General features: G+C 35.5%; 1 protein-coding gene across 1 annotated transcript in view; it reads left to right on the top strand.

Moving 5' to 3' along the window:
* The first annotated feature begins 4,591 nt into the window (after positions 1 to 4,591).
* The window catches only part of Atf2 (activating transcription factor 2), a 96,835-nt gene continuing 82,303 nt past the window's right edge, over positions 4,592 to 19,123 (top strand). The window contains 2 exon segments of the mRNA XM_076866549.2: positions 4,592 to 4,755; positions 18,127 to 18,222. The gene's annotated coding sequence lies outside the window, so the exon portion shown is untranslated.

Raw genomic sequence — 19,123 nt, forward strand, 5'->3', positions numbered from 1 at the left:
ATACTAGGAATGGTTCCATCTGCTTTTATTTTTTAATTTTTTTGTGGACACCATACCTTTATTTATTTATTTTTATGTGGTGCTGAGGATCGAACCCAGTGCCTCACACATGCAAGGAAAGCGCTTTTAACACTGAGCTACAGCCCTTCCATCTGCTTTTAATGACAACTTAAGAATGTGTGGAGAACAGAATATAATGACAACCTCTGTTTCTGGTGAGTTATATGAGCGGTGAAAGGGGACACTGTTATCAAGGATGAAAACAAGACCCTTAAATTCCATTCTGGTCTTATAAGCTAACTGTTAAGATTTGAAGATAAACACAGTTCTTTATTTTTTTTTCCTCCACAATGCCACACACCATTCATTATAAACTATTTTGAGAAACAATGATTTGGGTTGGAGAGTGAATATTCCTGTACTTGAAATGTTATGAATAAAAAAGCCATAGTAAGGCCAGGTGCTGAGAAGTAACTGAAACAGGCCACTTCAGCAATTTCAGCAATGTGCAAGAAAACACATTGGGCTGTTAGGGTAAGAAAAGAAAATCTGTTATGATGTAAAAGCCACCAAAAAATCAACTGAAATGTTTTGGACCACATAGTTCACATCTCATCTCTCCATTATCAAGTGAGGAGTCATGCCTCACTTGCTCCAACTCTTTCATATCACATCACATACACTTGTCTTGATCCCACTGGTAAAATCCCAGCCAATCCACTGCATGGGATTACATCTTGAGGATACCATAAAAATGTGGAGATTCTTTCTCTGAACCTGAGACTAGCTGTACAAGGCAGACACAAGAGGCCCTGGAGTATTTTTGTTTTGTTTAGTTGCAGATAAACAGAGACTGTGTTTTATAAATTAATTATTTCCCCTCCTATATGTACATTGGCAGGTTTTTAGTAGAATTTTAATGAGCAATATAGATTAATGGATTGACAGCCCTGTCATACTTCCAATTAAGGTTGAAATACCCGTTCCATGGTATTTGGAAGGTTCTGAGAGCATTTAGAAGCAACCATGAGCTCTTACGGTATTTAGTAGTTAACATTTTTCATGATTGAAATGAGTTTTCTTCAAACAGCCTTCTTTGTATATAAGGGATACTAGTTTTATCCATAAATCATGAATTTTACTTTTGTTACAAAACTTTATTTTTGTTGTTTATATATACATTTTGCTATTACTAATAGATGTAAGCTCTGACATCTGGAACATCCATGAGAAAAACAATGTCCTGAGGCACTTACAAAATAGGCTATCAATATACACTCACATAATTATATTTCAGAAAGAGCAGTACACTTTTATCAGGATACCAAATAAGAAAAATAGAAAGCATGAACATAGAGGACATGACATACATATAAATGAAATACATATGTATACACTGAGCATCATTTCATGCCGGGTTCTTAAAGGAAATTCAACAGATCTTCACTAATTCTCCTAAAAATAAACTGGGTGGATGCATTTATGGAACCATTAGACAACCAAAGGAGCCCAGAAGTTTTCTGCATTTGTAAACAGAAGATTTCAGAGAACTTTAGGACTATTGGGGATATTGAAGATGAGGAAATAAGAAAGAAAATTTGAAAAGAAGAATTTTATGAGGATTTGGATTACTGAGCTGTACAGGTTAATGGGATCAGAACTGAGTACATTCATCTAGCTTTTCTCTTTGTACAAAAACTATTGTAATTTAGCTAGAAGTATGTTGCTAAAGTGAGTCACTTTGCTAACTGCCAGGTTGCTAATTCATACAAATAACATTCTTGCATAGTTTCCATGTTTTTCCCTCAACACCTTTATTTCTTCTCACATTAAGCATTATTTCTCTTTAAAAAAATAGCTAAAATTGAATTTTCAAAATAGATCAGAGTACTATTCATATTAATAAATGATTCTTCTCCTCTCTAATAAAACTCCCAAAAGATTTTTTTTTTTTGGTACCAGATTGAACTCAGGGCACAAAAAAACTGAACCACATTTCCAGCCCTATTGCGTATTTTATTTAGAGACAGGTCTCACCTCAGTGATGTGAGTGCCTCACTTTTGCTGAGGCTGGCCTTGAATTTGTGATCCTCTTGCTTCAGCCTCGTGAGCTGCTGGGATTACAGGAATGCCAGCACAAAATAATTTTTTAAAACATGTTTCTTGAGGGCTTGGGATATATCGCAGAAGCAGTGTGTTTGCCTTGGATGCATAGGCCATGGGTTCAATCCCCTGACTGCAAAAATATTAACTTTAAAAGTTATGTGCATGGTGGTGCACACCTGTAATCTCAGCAACTTGGGAGACTGAGGCTGGAGGATCGCAAGTTCAAGGCCAGCCTCAGCAACTCAGTGAGACCCTGTCTCAAAATAAAAAATAAAAAAAAGGGCTGGAGATGTGGCTCAGTGATTGAGCACCTCTGGGTTCAATGCCCAGTACCCAAAACAAACACAACAACATCTAGTCCATTGTGTGGATAATTAACTATTTGCAGACTGAAGAAGGAGGAATAAGGAGAAAAAGTTAAATATAAGCAGTATTGCCAACTGAAAATGAAAATAAATCAAACTGGAGAAACTAGTTCAAAATTTTTAATATATACAAATGGAAAAAATACTTTTATTTAAAAACTACTCTAATTGACTCAAAGTTTTTTTGAAATGCCTTAACATTTATAGTTCTTTTTCCTCAGATATTTTGTCAGAGAGAAGCACCATTTGAGTGAATGTTTTCTATACCTATTTGTGATCTGTCAATCACATATTTTTGTTTATCATTTTTACCATAAGTAATCTGAGCAGATGATGTTTTGCTTATACAATTAGTGTTATACTACACTAACACTACTGCAATGTTACTGATATTATAGGATGGTGCTTTAATTTTAAGAACTAAACAGTGTTGATAATTTGGCTTCTTTCATATTTCTCGAGTAATTAAAATTGGTTTTAAAAGAAGATTGAATTGGCTCACATACATGTATACAAGCCAGAAACCTATTAAAAGGTCCAATGCCATTAGAATTTCACTTTCATGCCAGATATCATTATTGAACTGCAAGTTCATTAACTCTTAAATACTCTTCCCCAAACTCTTCTAACAATTTGTTTCACTTTGATGTGGAAAGATTGAGAATGCATTTTGTGACTAGATAATAATAATTCTGTTATAAGCTAGAAATCAACTTTTAACAAATGGAAAAAACAAGGCATTGAAAAAAGTTTGGGTTTTTTTTTATCATTATTGCAAATTTTCAGTGTTCCCAATCACATTTTTCAACTTGTGCCTATTTGTTGAACAACCAATATCCCTACAATTAACTCTGAGATCTTTAATTTGTATAGAGAATCATAAAGCAATATTAAGAAATATTTTTCAACAGCATACTTTTTCTGTGCTTTTAGGAGTATACCTGTGTCAAATCGAGTTGTATAGATGCTCTCTTTTGTCCTGTAACATTAATCAAATGATCTTTCTGGTCTATTTTTTAAAAAAATTATTTTCAAATTTACCAGACATTTCTTAGGCATTGCAACAACCTACTAAGCAGGAGAATAATATGTTGGAAGAGTGCCATTTTTGTGCGATATTATAATGTGGTGTTCTTTGGTTCTCTTTAAATCATCAATGAGATTACTTAAATTATAAAAGATTGACATGATTTTACTGAAATGGATATATTTTATCTATAACCAAGTAAAAGATGATTGACAAAATAGGACACACCATTATATAAAGTATTTTCTCAGAAATAGGTTGTTGCATTGTTTTAAATTATGGTACCAAGCCTAATCATATGCTAATATCATACACCGCACTTGGTGCTGGGAAAAACTCCTAAGAATCAGGACCAGTTTTAGCTTAGTAAAATTTGAGCAAAACCAATTTAGTACAACAGTTTTTTTTCTTTTCTACTTAGAACTGATCTTTTCTTCTTTTTTTAGATGTGTCGGTTTCGGTTTTTCTTTTGTTGGGGTGTGGGGATTACTGGCAAAACCGGCCCTCCCAAACCAGTTTAACAGAAGCGTCCCATCTCAAGATTCCGGGTAGCCTGGGGTGGGTTTAGGAGCGCGCCTCCTTACATTTTACCCATATCCCTAGGAAAGGCTGGGAAGTGACAAGAAACGTTAATACCCAAGTCTCAGGGATGAGCTTGAAGACACTTCGTGCCTTCACTGCAGTCACTTGCAGCCTTTCCAGAGTTCACCTTTCTTTCCCTCACCGCGAACTTCCTCCGTGCCCTCCACAGTGCCACCTCCTCCCGCGCCCCGGCACCTCGCAGCCTCTGGCTGGCTACCAATCACAGTGTTCCGCAGCCCCCTGGCTTCAGACTACGCTCCTTCGGCCCTCTGTTCCCTCCCCCTCCAGAGCAGCTTCCCGCCCTTCAGGCTGCTTGTCCATTCAGCAGCGTCCAAGTATTCTTTGGTTCCCGCCCTCTCCCTACCCGCCTTCCGGAGGGCCCGCCCCCTTCCCTAAGCCTAACGGAATCACCTGACCCGGAGGCACTCCCTCTGAGGAAAGGCAAGAAGGGGCGTGTGCGTGGAGGGGAGGGGCGCGAGAAGAAAGGGGGGAATGCCGGGAGTAGGGCGGAGAGACGGGTTGTCAGTCCGTTCTCGCGAGAGAGGACGGAAGCCTGTGGGAGCCCGTGGCCTTTAAAGTGCGGTTCAGCCCTTTCCTCCAGGGGTAGTTTGTAAACACGGCTGCGCTCTGGGCTCCCGGGTGACGGAAAGGATCATGAATAAGTGACCTGGAAAGGTGAGTAGTAATGGGGAGAGGGCCGCAGGACTGGAGACTGTAGGGATACGGAGAAAGAAGGCGCTAACATGGCGACGTCGCTCACCATAGTCCCCACCCCCCGCTTCTCATCCCCTCGGGCGCTGCTGCCGCGATCCCACCCCTTAGGGCAGTGGTGAAAGTGCCGCTACCTCAGCGGCGCGCGTTGTCTGCTGTAGGAGCCTGAGCGGCGGGACCGGACCGCTAGGTAACTGACTCTCGATGTTCCGGCCCCTCCCTCTCGCGCGCTTTCCTAACGAAGAGGAAAAAGGAATAACGGCTCCTCTTAAGACCCCTCCCTTCGATTTACCGTCTTCTCCTGTGGTCACTTTAGAGGTCCCTGGGTGCACAACGGATCCGTCCAGTACACAAGGAGATCCCCCTCCTCAATCCTTGGATTGGGCAGGCAAAGGGCCCACTGTGGTCTCCCCACCCAGGACTCAAGCGGTTGAAGGACCCTGTTGGTGATGGCTTGGAAAGATTGGGAGGCGCTGGTGGAAAAAGGTCTGGGTCCCAGATTTCGGGGGAAACTGGTGTAACGGATGGTAAGGAGAACCTAGAAGCTGAAGCCCTCGGCCTTTTCTGTCCTTTCTGCCACCCTCACTCTCCCGCCATCCCCCACTTTTTCCAGGTGGGGCGGGGCTGAAGTGTGGGTGCAGATTGACTGTAGTATTTTCTCCTATTTTTTACCTCCAAGAGTGAACTGCAGAGCTTCTGTAGGGAAAGTATCTGTGCTTTTTATCAATGCCTTAGGGACCAGGACCCAGGGATTGTGTGTTGTGTGTACGTGTGTGTGTGTGTGTGTGTGTATGTATGTATGTTTTCCATGCTTGCTCGTTGAACCAAAGCTAGGAAGAGGAGGAGGAGCTGAGTATTATTTTTGTGCCTCTAGGTAGTATAAAATTGTCTTTCCTTACTGGCGAGTCATGAAACTGATGAAGTCAATAGCAAAACTATCATGAATATATTGAAATAAAAGGAAATACTCCTGATGAACCTTAGGCCTTATTGACTAATCCCTAATTATAATGTGAAAGCTAATAATTTCTTAGGGATTATGGAGACAGTCATAATACATGCGTGTTATGTATATGCTTGAAATCAGAACACACACTGACTTCTTCTGAGCACACTTTTTGTTGTATTTGAAGACTTTAACCACCAGCGTTGCCATTGCCAGTAATGATCATTTTTAAACAAGTTTGTTTTTTAAAAAAATGGTCACCATTCACGTTAAGAATTAAGACAGTTCATGTATCTTTAAGGCTATTGATAATCGTGTAATAGTTTTTGTAAAATAACTCCTAAGACTCTTCCGGATTTACAAGTGATGTGTTATGCTGTCTTCCTAAGACATGTTTCTTCTTGCTTTGAGGATGTTACTGCTGTTGAGTTTTTTAAAATTATTTTTAATATAAAATTGTGGTAGTTTAGAACTTAGGTGTTTTGTATTTTAATTATCAGTTAAGAATCTTCAGGAACTTTTTTGTGTATGTTTAAGGTACATAATACCTCCTGTAGATCTGATTGCATTTCCTGTCATTCTTGTTTAAATACCTTATGAAAAAAGTTCATTTTGTATTAAGGGCATTATATTATTCTCTTATTAAATATGTAACTCAGAAATTCCTGTAACTTTTTTTGTTTGGAGTATTTTCTATTTTAGTATTTTTAAACTAAATTAATGGTAGAAAAGGTTATGTCACTCTTTAACAAATAATTGGAAGGGCACTTTTATTAGTACTCAGAATTTGGAAACTATGTAAGTATTGTTTAAAAAATACATTCTATCCATCAAATACCTTCTACTTATAACTAGCATTTACTCTCAAGAAATCATCTACATTTTTTACCTGAATTTTTGTATTTTAAAAAACAATAGTTTCAGTGATTTATGTTGTTTGCTACTAAATTGAATTGCTAGATCAGGTAAACAATTCCACCATATATGCTATTTCCACTCATTTTTTTCTTCAAGCTCTTTCTCCTACTGTGAAATATGTCTATAAGCTGGTATTTCTTTCTCTTTGTTTTTCTTATTAAAATATCCCTTGAAAACAAAGTAGTAAAGTCTTCCTTACTTAAATGCAATTTTGGGGGGCTGGATATGACATTTTGGCAAAGGTAGTAAAGTGATTTAAAAACTTAAGAATTTTTGTTCAACAAAAAGGGATGTAAACAAAATTTCCTCTAAGGAGGACAACACTTAATTGAAAGCCTGTTGTAAGCATTCAAATAATATTTATACAATGATTACAATAGTGTCAGGAATTTAATGAGAACTCAGTATATAGTGTGATAATCATTATTGTTGAATAAAGTGTGAGAATTGTAATTGGCAAAATACCAAATGAACTTTAGTTATTTGGTGTTGCATAATTATCTCATCTCTTAACACTGACCTTAAATTTATAAATATTTTTGAAATTTTTTTACTATGTGGAACCTAATCTTTTGTATTCCAACTTTATACCTTTGTTCTTCCAATTTTAGCTTTGTTTTTTTTTCTTAATTTTACTCCTTACACTAATGTTTCCTTTTGTCTATTGAACATTTATTGGAATACTATTATTAGAGATCAACTCCAGTTTTACCATACTAACAAATAATTGTTTTCATTATTACTGTTTTTTTCTAATTTGCATTTACATACTATATGGTTTTTGCAGAATTTATAATATCATAAATATTGTTTATTTTACTTTTCTAACCTTTGTAATATTTGATGATTATGTGACAGCCAAATTACTGTTAAAATTTCCTCAATTCTAAGGACCCCAAAGGGAAATAATTGTTTGTACTTTATTCCTCTCAATAACATTAAATTGAACAGCTCTGTTCATGTAGCTTTCTCTTCTTTTGAACTGTTTCCATAGTATACTAATCTCAAATGGGATTACTGCTGAAAGGATATAAATGTTTCTACAGTTGCTAAATTTTTGCTTCTCCCCAAGTAGAGTTGACTAAGTTTACACTGTCATCAGACTATGAATGCAGTAGCTTTGCCATAATTTTGCTGACTTTGGAATTGTGCTTATTAAATAAAATGTGATTGCTTAATTGGGAATTATTAATGGCATTAAGTTATATTATTTAGTAGTTTTGAAATTATTTAGTCAACCATATGTTTTTGTAGTTTGACAAATATTTTTCATTTTTTTTCTGCTTTTTGAACTATAGATTTCAGACAAGATCGGGCATATTCAGGGTATTAAGATTATAGACTTTTAACTATAGGTTCCATAGGGTTTCTGTCTTAACGAATTTGTCATCTTGAATCTTAATAATTCATGATTAATAATTATTAATAATTATTAAGATTCAAAATGACAAATTCATTTTCCTATAGGTAATCCTTCAAATAAAGTCTGTGTATGTTGTAGCCAAATTGACTAAGGTTTTGTTTCTTTGATATCTTCTTCTGGCACATAGTAAGTATGTAGTCAGGATTTGGGGATGATTTTTTTTTTAGGAGCCAGATTGTCATGAGTCTACTACTTAGGAGCTATATTATGTTGTGGGACAAATTATGTCTTTTTTTTTGTGCCTCATTTTCCTTTAAGGAGAATAACACTTAACTGTAAACCTTGTAAGTATTCAGATAATGTTTATAGAATGCTTAAAACTGTGTCAGGAACTTAATGAGAACTCAACATATAATATAATAATTATTGATGAAGTTTATTCAGAACTTATTTGTACTGGAATTTACTAATTTAGAATTTCATAAATCCATTTAGAGAGTATCATGTATTTTTTGTTCCATGTGTGACCCTTTTTCCAAATCAGACTTTTTCTATATCAAATTTTTAGTATTTTAGCATGCACATTTTTGAGGTGATAAAATTATACTGTAATTTCCATAAAATCCATTTTTTTTTCTTCTAGGCCAATTTCACCATAAACAATCTAGTGAGACCTTTTATTTCTTCCTCATAGGAGATTATGATGAATTAAAATAACAGTCCTGATGGTTGTTCTTTAAAAGTCCTTAGTAATTATTCAAGTAATATAACTACATTATCAATTCTCATCCACAGTGTTAAGAGTTACTGATGTCTTTTGTTGTTTGTAAAGCAGATTGTAATGATTGTTGAAATATAGATTAGGATTAAGGGTTTTTCCTATTAGTAATATCACTTTCACTTACTTGAACTTGGACATAACTTTGAGGAAGGGAGAGAGGTGAGCTTATTAGTGTTTTGATGGGAATTCTATATAAAGTGTAGTTTATCTTGTTTGTGCTCTCTTTGTAAATGAGAAATTTTAATTGATGTATTATTAGTAGTGGTGATGACTATAAATTGTTGTAGTTCTTAGTGAATTATGAATTTCTATTTTCTTTTTACTTTTTAAAATTTTTTATTAATTTTTGAGGGGTACCAGGGATTGAACTCGGGCACTTGACCACTGAGCCACATCTCTAGCCCTATTTTGCATTTTGTTTAGAGACAGGGTCTCATTGAGTTGCTTAGGGCCTTGCTTTGGCTGGCTTTGAGCTTGCAATCCTCCTGCCTCAGCCTCCCAAGCCACTGGGATTACAGGTGTATGCCACTGCACCCAGCTTCTTTTTACTTTTACCAAAAAAGCTAAATTTTTAGTGAGGGAGGGCAAAACGCAACAAAGGTATATTTTATTCATCTACCTTTAGGTAAAAGTATGCTGTGGACATTATGAGACTGATTCCGTTACCAAATATAAAGTGATATAGTAAGACTTGCACTCATACTTTATATTCATAACTCTTAATCTGTAAGTTCTTTGTATTTATATCGTTTTAATGTTATTCTGTTGTAATTTTAAACTGTAAAGCAAGAACTTGCTTACCTTCCATAAAACAGGGATTAGAGATCTGAAAATAATCAACTCACTTTAAAAATGAAGTTAAAAATTGGACTACTGTTATTTTTATTAAAGAAAGTTTTTGAGATATTGGGATATTCACATACTCAAATATAGTCTCAGGAAGTCTGACATGATTTTTGTGTGTCCCATCAGCTTTGAAAAACTTCATCAAAACTTTAGTATACTCTTAAGGATTGTGATATATGTGAAAGACATTTGTCATGTCTTCTGTGAATAAAGAAAAAGTGGAAACTGCTTTCCTCATTAAAATGAGCTTTAACTTTTTCTAACATTTGTATTATTTCTCTCTATTAATGAAATAAACATCAATTTTATGAATAAATCAATGTGTTAAAGATTAGTTTAATTTTCACAGAGGATTTTGATATTAAATAGTTTTTAAAATATTCTTCATTTTTTTAATTGGTATATTATGGCTATAATATGTAGTTACTAGTTTCTGGCCTTAAAAATGAAAAGAGAGTAAGATTAGGTATTAATTAGGCATTAGGAGAATGTACATTTGAAGTTAAAGTACGCTTGGTGTAGTGGTTTGTACCTGTGATCCCATTTACCCAGAAGACAGAGGCAGGGAGGATTGAAAAGCTCAAGGCCAGCCTCCAAATTTAGGGAGACCAGCCAGGTATGGTAGCACATGCCTAAAATCCCAGTGACTCATGAGACTGAGACAGGAGGATTGCAAATTCAAGACTTCCCTCAGCAACGTGGCAAGATCCTGTCTCAAAATAAAAAGACTGGGGATGTGATTCAGTGGTTAAGTGCCTCTAGATTCAATCCCTGGTACCAAAAACAGAGAGCAGGAAGGAGGGAGCAGGGGGTACAGTTCAGTTTTAGAGGACCCAATAATGAAAGAAAGAAGAAAGGAAACTAAAATAAAAATATTGCAGAAAAACTTAATATAAACCTATAATTGCATATATTGTTTTCCTTAATTCTTTTTGACAACCTTGAAATGCTTGTTGTTTCTTACTGAAGAGGATCACAGTGTAAGTATGCTATTTAGATTGCCCTAGTGTAGGAAGTTCAAGATAATTGAAAGGAAGAGTGAAATGTTTCTAGGTCATGACTATAGGTTTTCAAACTCCTGGGTTTAGATTTGCTATTATGACCATATTGCTGTTCCCAAGGTGAGCTCTGGGATTATTTTTTGCATTTTTTGGCATTCAACCAAGATAAAAGAAGTTGTAGTGTAGCTCATTTATATAGTGCTTGCCCAGCATGTGTGAGGCCCTAGGTTCAATCCCCAGCACCACAATAAATAAATACATACATGCATATATACATACATATATACATACAAGCACAGAGCCTCTATGGTGCTGCTGTCCTTGAAGTTGTGGAGTACAAGTCCATCTTCCTACATTAATTTTCTATTCCTGCCTCACAAATTACCACACACTGAGCATCTTAAAATAATGCAATCATATTATAGCTCCTGAAGGTCAGAAGCCTTGGTAAGGTCAATTGAGTCATCTGCTTGGGATCTTTTTATTTTTTTCTGATATTTAAAAAAAATTGTGCATAATAATGGGGTACCATGTGTTATTTTGATGTATGCATACACTGTGTAGCATTCAAGTCAGGTTGAGCATTTCTGTCTCCTTGGTCATCTATCTTTTCCTGGTGAAAACATTCAAAATCCTTTCTTGAGATACATAATTATTACCTGTAGTCTTTCTACTGTGCAGTACCACACAAAGAGTTTCCTATCACTAACTGTAACTAGTACCCATTGATGAACTTTTCACCATCCTTCTCTCCACCCTGCACTACAGGCTTTGGTAACCACCATTTTGTTCCCAACTTCTATGAGATTGGTTTGGAGATTTTTTTGGGTTTTGTTTCTTTGTTTGTTCACACAAAAGCATGATCACACGGTACTTGTAAAATTTTTTTTTTTTTAGTTTGTCTTATTTTACTCTCCTAATGATCTCTAATTCCATCCATGTTGTCATGAATGACAGAATTTCATTCTGTGCTTAGGGTCTTACAAAACCAAAATCAATGTGTTTACAGTGCTATGTTCCTTTTTGGAGTCTCTAGGGAAGAATTCGCTTCCAAGTTCATTCAGGTTTTGACTAAATTCCAATGCTTGCAGTAGTAGGACTGTCATCCCCCTTCCCTTGCTTGTTATCAGCCAAGGCCTGCTCTTTGCTTCTAGAAGCTGAAATACTGTTCATGTGCCCTCCTCAAATAGTGGCAGATCAAGTCCTCTCATGCATCTCACTTGTCTGATTTCTTTTTCTGCTTGTATGTCCGACTCCAGATCAACAAAGTTCTGTGCTCTAGACCAGGTCCACCTAGATAACTGAGGATATTCTCTCTATTTTAGAATCTGTAATCTTGTACATCTACAAAGTTCTTTTTGCCATGTAATATAATCTGTTCAGAGGTTCCTGGAATTAGAGCATGGACATCATGGGAGCTATTCTACCTACTATACACATATTCTGCAAAGAAATTCCATAAACTATACCTGTACATTTCTAAATTGCTTCCTAAAATTTTTCATCTGAGTTTGGATAGTTGAAAAGTATTCTGGTTGTGCACAGTGGTCCACACTTGAATTCCTGGATACTTGAGAAACAGAGGTAAGAAGATTGCAAGTTCAAGGCTAGCCTGGGCAATTTGTTGAGGATCTGTCCCCCAAAATAACAAAAGGATTGGGGATTTAGCTCAGAGGTAGCAAATGTGGGGCCCTAGATTCAATCCCAATACTGCAAAAAGAAAACTCTAATGCATTTTATTATTTTTTTCCTCCACATTTTTATTGGTGCGTTATAGTTGTACATAAATATTAGATTTGTTGTTATATGCATACAAAACAACATAATATGGCCAATATCCCTAGCTTTTCTAGATATAGACACCACTCTTATAATATAACAATTGCCATAATGATTTGATACTACAATTTTTTTTAAATGTGAATTAATTAACAGTTGGAAATTTTCATTGTTCCTTTTTTTCTTATTAAAATGTTATTTTTTCCATTCCTTCAATATAATTTTATTTGAATCCAATGTATTTTAATGTTTTAAATAAAAATATTTTATCGATCACTTTTATCATACTTTATAACAAATACATATTCAAATTTTCAAAATTTCTCATTGATTTCTTTTTTCTATATTTTTATTAGTGAATTATAATTATATATAATAGCAAATCATTTTTACATATTTTTATGCACTTAGGCACATGGTGTAACTATATAATTTAATTGTTCTCAAGATATCCCCTTTCCCTCCCCCTGGTCCTTTTCCTCTACTCTACTGGTCTTCTTTTAATTTTCATGAGACACCACCACCACCACCAACACCTCTTTCTTTTCTTTTTCCTCTCTAGCTTCCACATGAGAAAATTTATGACCCTTGACTTTCTAAATGGTTTATTTTGTTTAACATAATGCTCTGAGGTTCCATCCATTTTCCTGCAGATAACATAATTTCATTCTTCTTTACGGCTAAATAAAATACCATTTTGTATGTATACCACATTTTCTTTATCCATTCAACTGTTGATAGACACCTAGACTGGTTCCATAATTTGGCTATTATGAATTGTACTGTATAAACATGGGTATGCATGTGTCACTATAGTATGCTAACTTTAATTCTTTAGAATAAATATTGAAGTGTGGTATACTTGGGGCATATGGTGGGTCCATTCCTAGTATTTTTGAGGAACCCCCTACTGATTTCCATAGTGGTTGTACTAATTTATAATCTCACCAACAGTGTTAAAAGTGTTTCTTTTTCCCCACATCTTATTTGGCATTTAATTATTGTTTATACTTTTGATGGTTGCCATTCTAACTGAAGTAAAATGAAATCTTAGTGTAGATTTGATTTGCTTTTTCCTAATTGCTAAAGATGTTGAACTTTTTTTTTCCATATATTTGTTGACTATTTGTATTTCCTCTTTTGAGAAATATGTGTAGTTCATTTACCCTTTTTTGGTTAACTAGGGATCGAACTCAGGTACTCAACCACTGAGCCACATCCCCAGCCCTATTTTGCATTTTGTTATTTAGAGACAGGGCCTCACTAAGTTGCTTTAGTGCCTCTCTGTTGCTGAGGCTGGCTTTGTACTTGAGATCCCCCTGTCTCAACCTCCCAAGCCACAGGGATTACAGGCATGTGCCACCACACCCAGCTGCCCATTTATAATTGGGGTTTTTGATTCTTCATATATTCTGGATATTAATCCTCTGTCAGAGGAGTACCTAGCAAAGATTTTCTCCCATTCTGTAGCTTCTCTCTTTAAATTTTTCCTTTGCTGTGGCAGAAGTTTTTAAATTTGATGCCATCCTGTTTATTAATCCTTGATATTATTTCTTGCGCTTTGGAGTTCCATTAAGTTGTGAGCCTGCTCCCACATGTTTTAGTGTTGACTCTATGTCTTCTTTAAGGAGTTGCAAAGTTTCTGGTATAATTTTTAGGTCTTTGATCCATTTTGAGGTGACTTTGATGCAGATGAGAGAGAAGAATCTAGATTCATTCTTCTACATATTGGTAACCATTTTTCCCAGTACCGTTTGTTAAAAAAGGCACTTTTCTCCAACAAGTTTTTGGCACTTTTGTCAAGGATCAGATGACTGTCTCTGTGGGTTTGTCTGTGTCTTCTGTACCATTGGTCTATGTGTCTGTTTTTATGCCAGTACCATACTGTTTTTGTTACTATAGCTCTGTAGAATAATTTGAAGTCAGGTGTTGTAATGCCTCCAGCATTGCTTTTTTGTCCTATGTATTCTTTTTTTTTTTTTTTTAAAGAGAGAGAGAATTTTTAATATTTATTTTCTAGTTATTGGTGGACACAACATCTTTGTCTGTATGTGGTGCTGAGGATTGAACCCGGGCCACACGCATGCCAGGCGAGCGCGCTACTGCTTGAGCCACATCCCCAGCCCTGTCCTATGTATTCTGAGTCTTTTAGTCTTCCAGGTGAATTTTAGGACTTGCTTTTTTCTAGTTCTAGGAAGAATATCTTTGGTAATTTGAAGGACAGTGCATTGAATCTGTGTATTACTTTTGGTAATATAGCCATTTTAACTACATTATTTTTGCCAACGTATGAATATGAGAGGGCTTACCATATTCTAGTGTTTTCTTCAATTTCTTTCTTCAGCATTCTTTAGTTTTTCATTGTAGAGGTCTTTCGCCTATTTCTAGGTTTTTACTCTTTTTTTTTTTTAACCCCCTGAAGCTATTGTGAATGGGATTGTTTTTCTGCTTTCTTTCTCAGCAGGTTCATTATTGGTGTGTAGGAAAACTTGATATTTGTATATTGATTTGTATCCTATAATTTCTTCTTTTCTTCATTCTTATGGAACTCCCTCTCAAGGCTACATTTTTGGATAATATTTCAAGAATGAAAGAAACAGTCATTAAAGATTATTGTTAGTGTCATCACAGTATACAGTATATCTGAAATTCAGAACATTTCTAAACACAGGACAAGCACCATTGTAGTGCTTTGCATTTATCTGAAATGGGAAAAAGCATGAGCCTGAGGCTTAATGGTGCCTTCATCAATAGAGGCTTTAAGACATTCTTATTTTAAATTATCCATTTGTTTTGTTTAATGGAAGTTTTTACAACCCAGGGCAATACATTCCAATAAGATTTGAGGTGGGGGAGCTGGGGCTGTGGTTCAAAGGTATAGTGCTGGCCTAGCAAGTGGGAGCCGCTGGGTTTGATCCTCAGTGCCACATAAAAAAAATAAATAAATAAAATAAAGAGGATGTGTCCAAGTACAACTAAAAAGAAAAAAAAAAAAAGATTTGAGGTAGATGAGAAGTATTGTTTTTTTGTTTCTTTGTTTTACAGTACTGGATATGGAACCATGAGCATTGCACATGGTAGGCAAGTGCTCTAACGTAGAACTACCGTCCTAGCCCTGCTTTTGGCTTTTTTGAAATGTGTGAGAATGAGGATTCAGGGAAAATAGGCACATCAGTTTTAGGGAAGCAAAGAGAAGTTGAAGATGTGCATGCCCAGGTACCCTTGGAAAACAATCATGACCCTTTAATAATACATAACTTAGTTTGAACACTGCCTCTTTAAGACTTTTCCACTACTGTCTAGATCCTCCTCTCCCAAAGGACAGATGCCACCCTCCTCTACCACACAGGATTGTATTTGGGTATGTTAGACTCTTCTGATTTCTTGTACAGGATTGATTTCTTTCAACACTAATACATATCTTTTAGGCCTGTTTGCAGGCACAATACTTGTTTCTTACCATGACAATTAGCAGTATTTGTACCTTTTGGTAGAGATTCTACCCTCAGGTTAGTTATATCTAATTATAAGAAATGCCTGTACCTTAGGTAGGATATTTTGTGGAAAAGGAGAGATTCCTACATCTGTGCCTTTCAAGGTAAGAAAGAAAAAAGACAGTAGTTTTAATCTTCAAATTATCATTTCTATTTGATTATACAAATAGGAAAACTTAGAGCCTAATTTACCAAATAAACATTTCTCTGAAAGAAAACAATTGGAAAAAAATTTATCTCCCCCTAAAATAGGTAAACATTTATGTTATCCCACAGAGTCATTTGTCCTTTGAATTGCTGTTCCATTTATAGTCCCATTTTACATTTGTATAACTAAATATCCTATTTGTATAACTAAATATCCTACTTAAAGCAGAATTGCCACCTTTGAATTGAGTCTTCCCAGTTTTCCATCCAAGCTTTAAGCATAATAGAATGTTTTAGACAATCTGATAAGCTAATAAGCTAAAGTGTAGTAGTCCTTCTTCTTTTTCTTTATTCTCATAGCTTTGTCTTTGTTGTTTTAGTTACTTATAGCCCTTCTTCACAACAGTCTGCAATAGAAAAATCTCCCAAATTCTTTCTTGGCCTGATAGTGGGAACATAGTTCTGTGATAATGGTAGAAGAAAATACTTCTCCTTTGACCATCATGCTTCCAACTTCATTACCTTTTCTTAATGCAGTTAGGAGCTGAGCTTTCTGCAGAGTGTTTCTCCAGTCTCACCTTGTGCACTCCATTATTTACATAATGGTTCTGTCTAATAATTTTTGTGTTTTGTGAATTTATGTGAATTTAGTCTCCCAGACAATGATTCCGGTTGTTTCTTTGCACTCGGGGCTTTGTCATCCTGGTCTTCAGATTTTTTCCCTTCTTCCTTTGTCACATGCAAATTGACCTTTTATTGGTAGAATGTTGGTCTTTGTCACTGGCAAGACCTACTTTTAAAAGCTCCCTTTAGTAGACTGCCAACTCATTTCTATGAGGTATCTAACCATCTTACATTGTAGTATGAAATGGGTGTGAGGGCATAAATAACTAATTGTCTATCAGTATTCATTCCCTTCTTTCTGGTTAGTGGTAGATATTGCAATTTCTAATTAATAAGTTTGTGGTGAAATAAATATGTCGGAGCCTCTCTGCCAGCTTTGGCTGTGTGACCAAGTTCTGGTCCATGGAATGTGAGCAGAAGTTTCCTTTGAGAGTTCTGAAAATTTTCCTTAAAGGGAAGCTGCTGCTCAACTTTTCGTCTCTTGCTTTCTAATCAGTAGAGGTTATGGTTAGAGCTTGAGCAATCATTTTTAAAACAATGAAGGGGAAGCCATTCATTGAGGAAGGCAGAGAAACAAAATAGAACAATGCTGGGTTCCTTATGATTCTGGACTGCCTACATTTCCATTGAATGTATTTCTGAATAATTTAAGCCATTGTTTGAGTTTTCTGTCATTAACAGCAGAATCTAATCCTAACAGAGATATTAAAAAGTCATGCTGGCTGGGTGCGGTGGTGCATACCTATAATTCTAGTAGTGGCTCAGGAAGCTGAGGCAGGAGAATCATGAGTTCAAAGCCAACTTCAGCAATTTAGCAAGGCCCTAAGCCACTTAGTGAGACCTTATCTCTAAATTAAAAAAGTAAAGAAAAAAAGGGCTAGAGATGTGGCTCAGTAGTTGAGCACCCTTGGGTTTAATTCCCTGTAACAAAACAAAACAAAAAGTCAAGCTATTTTTCAAATAAGAAGCACACAAACTGGATCCCTTGGATGTTATGGTGTAGCGCTAACGCACACAAAAACTATTAATCTCCACTATGAAGAATTTTGATGCTTATATTTCATGCCATGTCACCTGTTATCCATGATTCCCTCCCCACCTCAGGTTTATTATGGTAAAAATCACTTTCTCTTTTCATCATGGGTCCATTGTCCTACTTTTATCCTTGGAACTGTTATACCTCTAGTGAGTGATAATGTACCAAAAATTATTGGAGACTCCAGGATAAATGTCTTCCTGAATCACTGAGGATTTTGGAGGGAGCTTTAATTTTCTATTAAAACATATAGATAGATGGAAAGCAAAATTCAGATGCGTGTTTTCGATATGAAAGAAACATTTGAAGTGTTTATTATTATGGAGTTAAAGTACATGAAGCTATTCTTCAGATCACACAGGGTAATGAGTTCATGCTTCTCTGCCTCTTCTTTTCCTAGGGATACTAGATGGAAACTTAAGTTGTGCTTATTGGTAAGAGCTGAGGGATTCCTGACTATAGAGTGAATAAAACTCATGGCCTACCAGCTAGAAAGGTAAGAAATCTTAATTAAGCTTTTATTGCAAAAGCATTCTTTTTATTTTTGACTGTCTCCAAATATTATTGAATTTAACTGATGTTTCTATACAGTATTACTTAGAACGCTACCATATTGATAATGCTTAGTTTAAAAAAAAAAAAAGATTCTGAGTGTCAGCAAAGTTGGAAATGTCTTTTTGGAGATAGAACATGTATCAGCATATTAAAGTGCATCTAAGACTGATTTTAAAGTGTTAGATTTTGTTTAATTCAGAGGCTCCTAAATTTATTTGACTGGAGACAAGTAGGCCCAACATAAACATCCCAATTCTCCTAGGATTTTATAAGACTAGTAACAGTAGTAAATCTATGAAGTACTTTCTATGTTTCAGAAATATTTGTGGCAAAAAGTTTACATACTCTATATACAAGCAAATTAAACATTAGATTTATTTGCTTTTGTATTGATTTGTTTCAGCCAAGTAAATTATCATTATTATTTCATACTGATCAGAAATATTAATTTGACATTATAAGGTCCTTGAATTATACCATTTTTGAGCATCTATGTGCTAGCCATATGGTATTGATATTAGAGATATGAAATACAGTGGGTTTTGATCTCAAGCCATTTATAGTTTCTAAATACAGCTTTTTTAAATGGAAAGCAATCCCAACAACTCAACTCTGGAGGCCAGGATAGAAGGTTTACAAGTTCAAGGCCAGACTCATCAACTTAGGGAGACCCTATCTCAAAATTTAAAAAATAAATATATAAAAAGGACTGGGGATGTAGCTAAGTGGTAAAGTGCCCCTGAGTATAATCCCTAGTACTCCCCCTCCCCATTAAAATTAAAATAAAATGGAAGGAAAAATATCAGTTTAATAAAGTGATCTGGCATGCAGAATCTTTCAAA

The sequence above is a fragment of the Callospermophilus lateralis genome, chromosome 9 (genome assembly GCF_048772815.1).
Source record: "Callospermophilus lateralis isolate mCalLat2 chromosome 9, mCalLat2.hap1, whole genome shotgun sequence".
In the NCBI taxonomy this organism is placed as follows: domain Eukaryota; kingdom Metazoa; phylum Chordata; class Mammalia; order Rodentia; family Sciuridae; genus Callospermophilus; species Callospermophilus lateralis.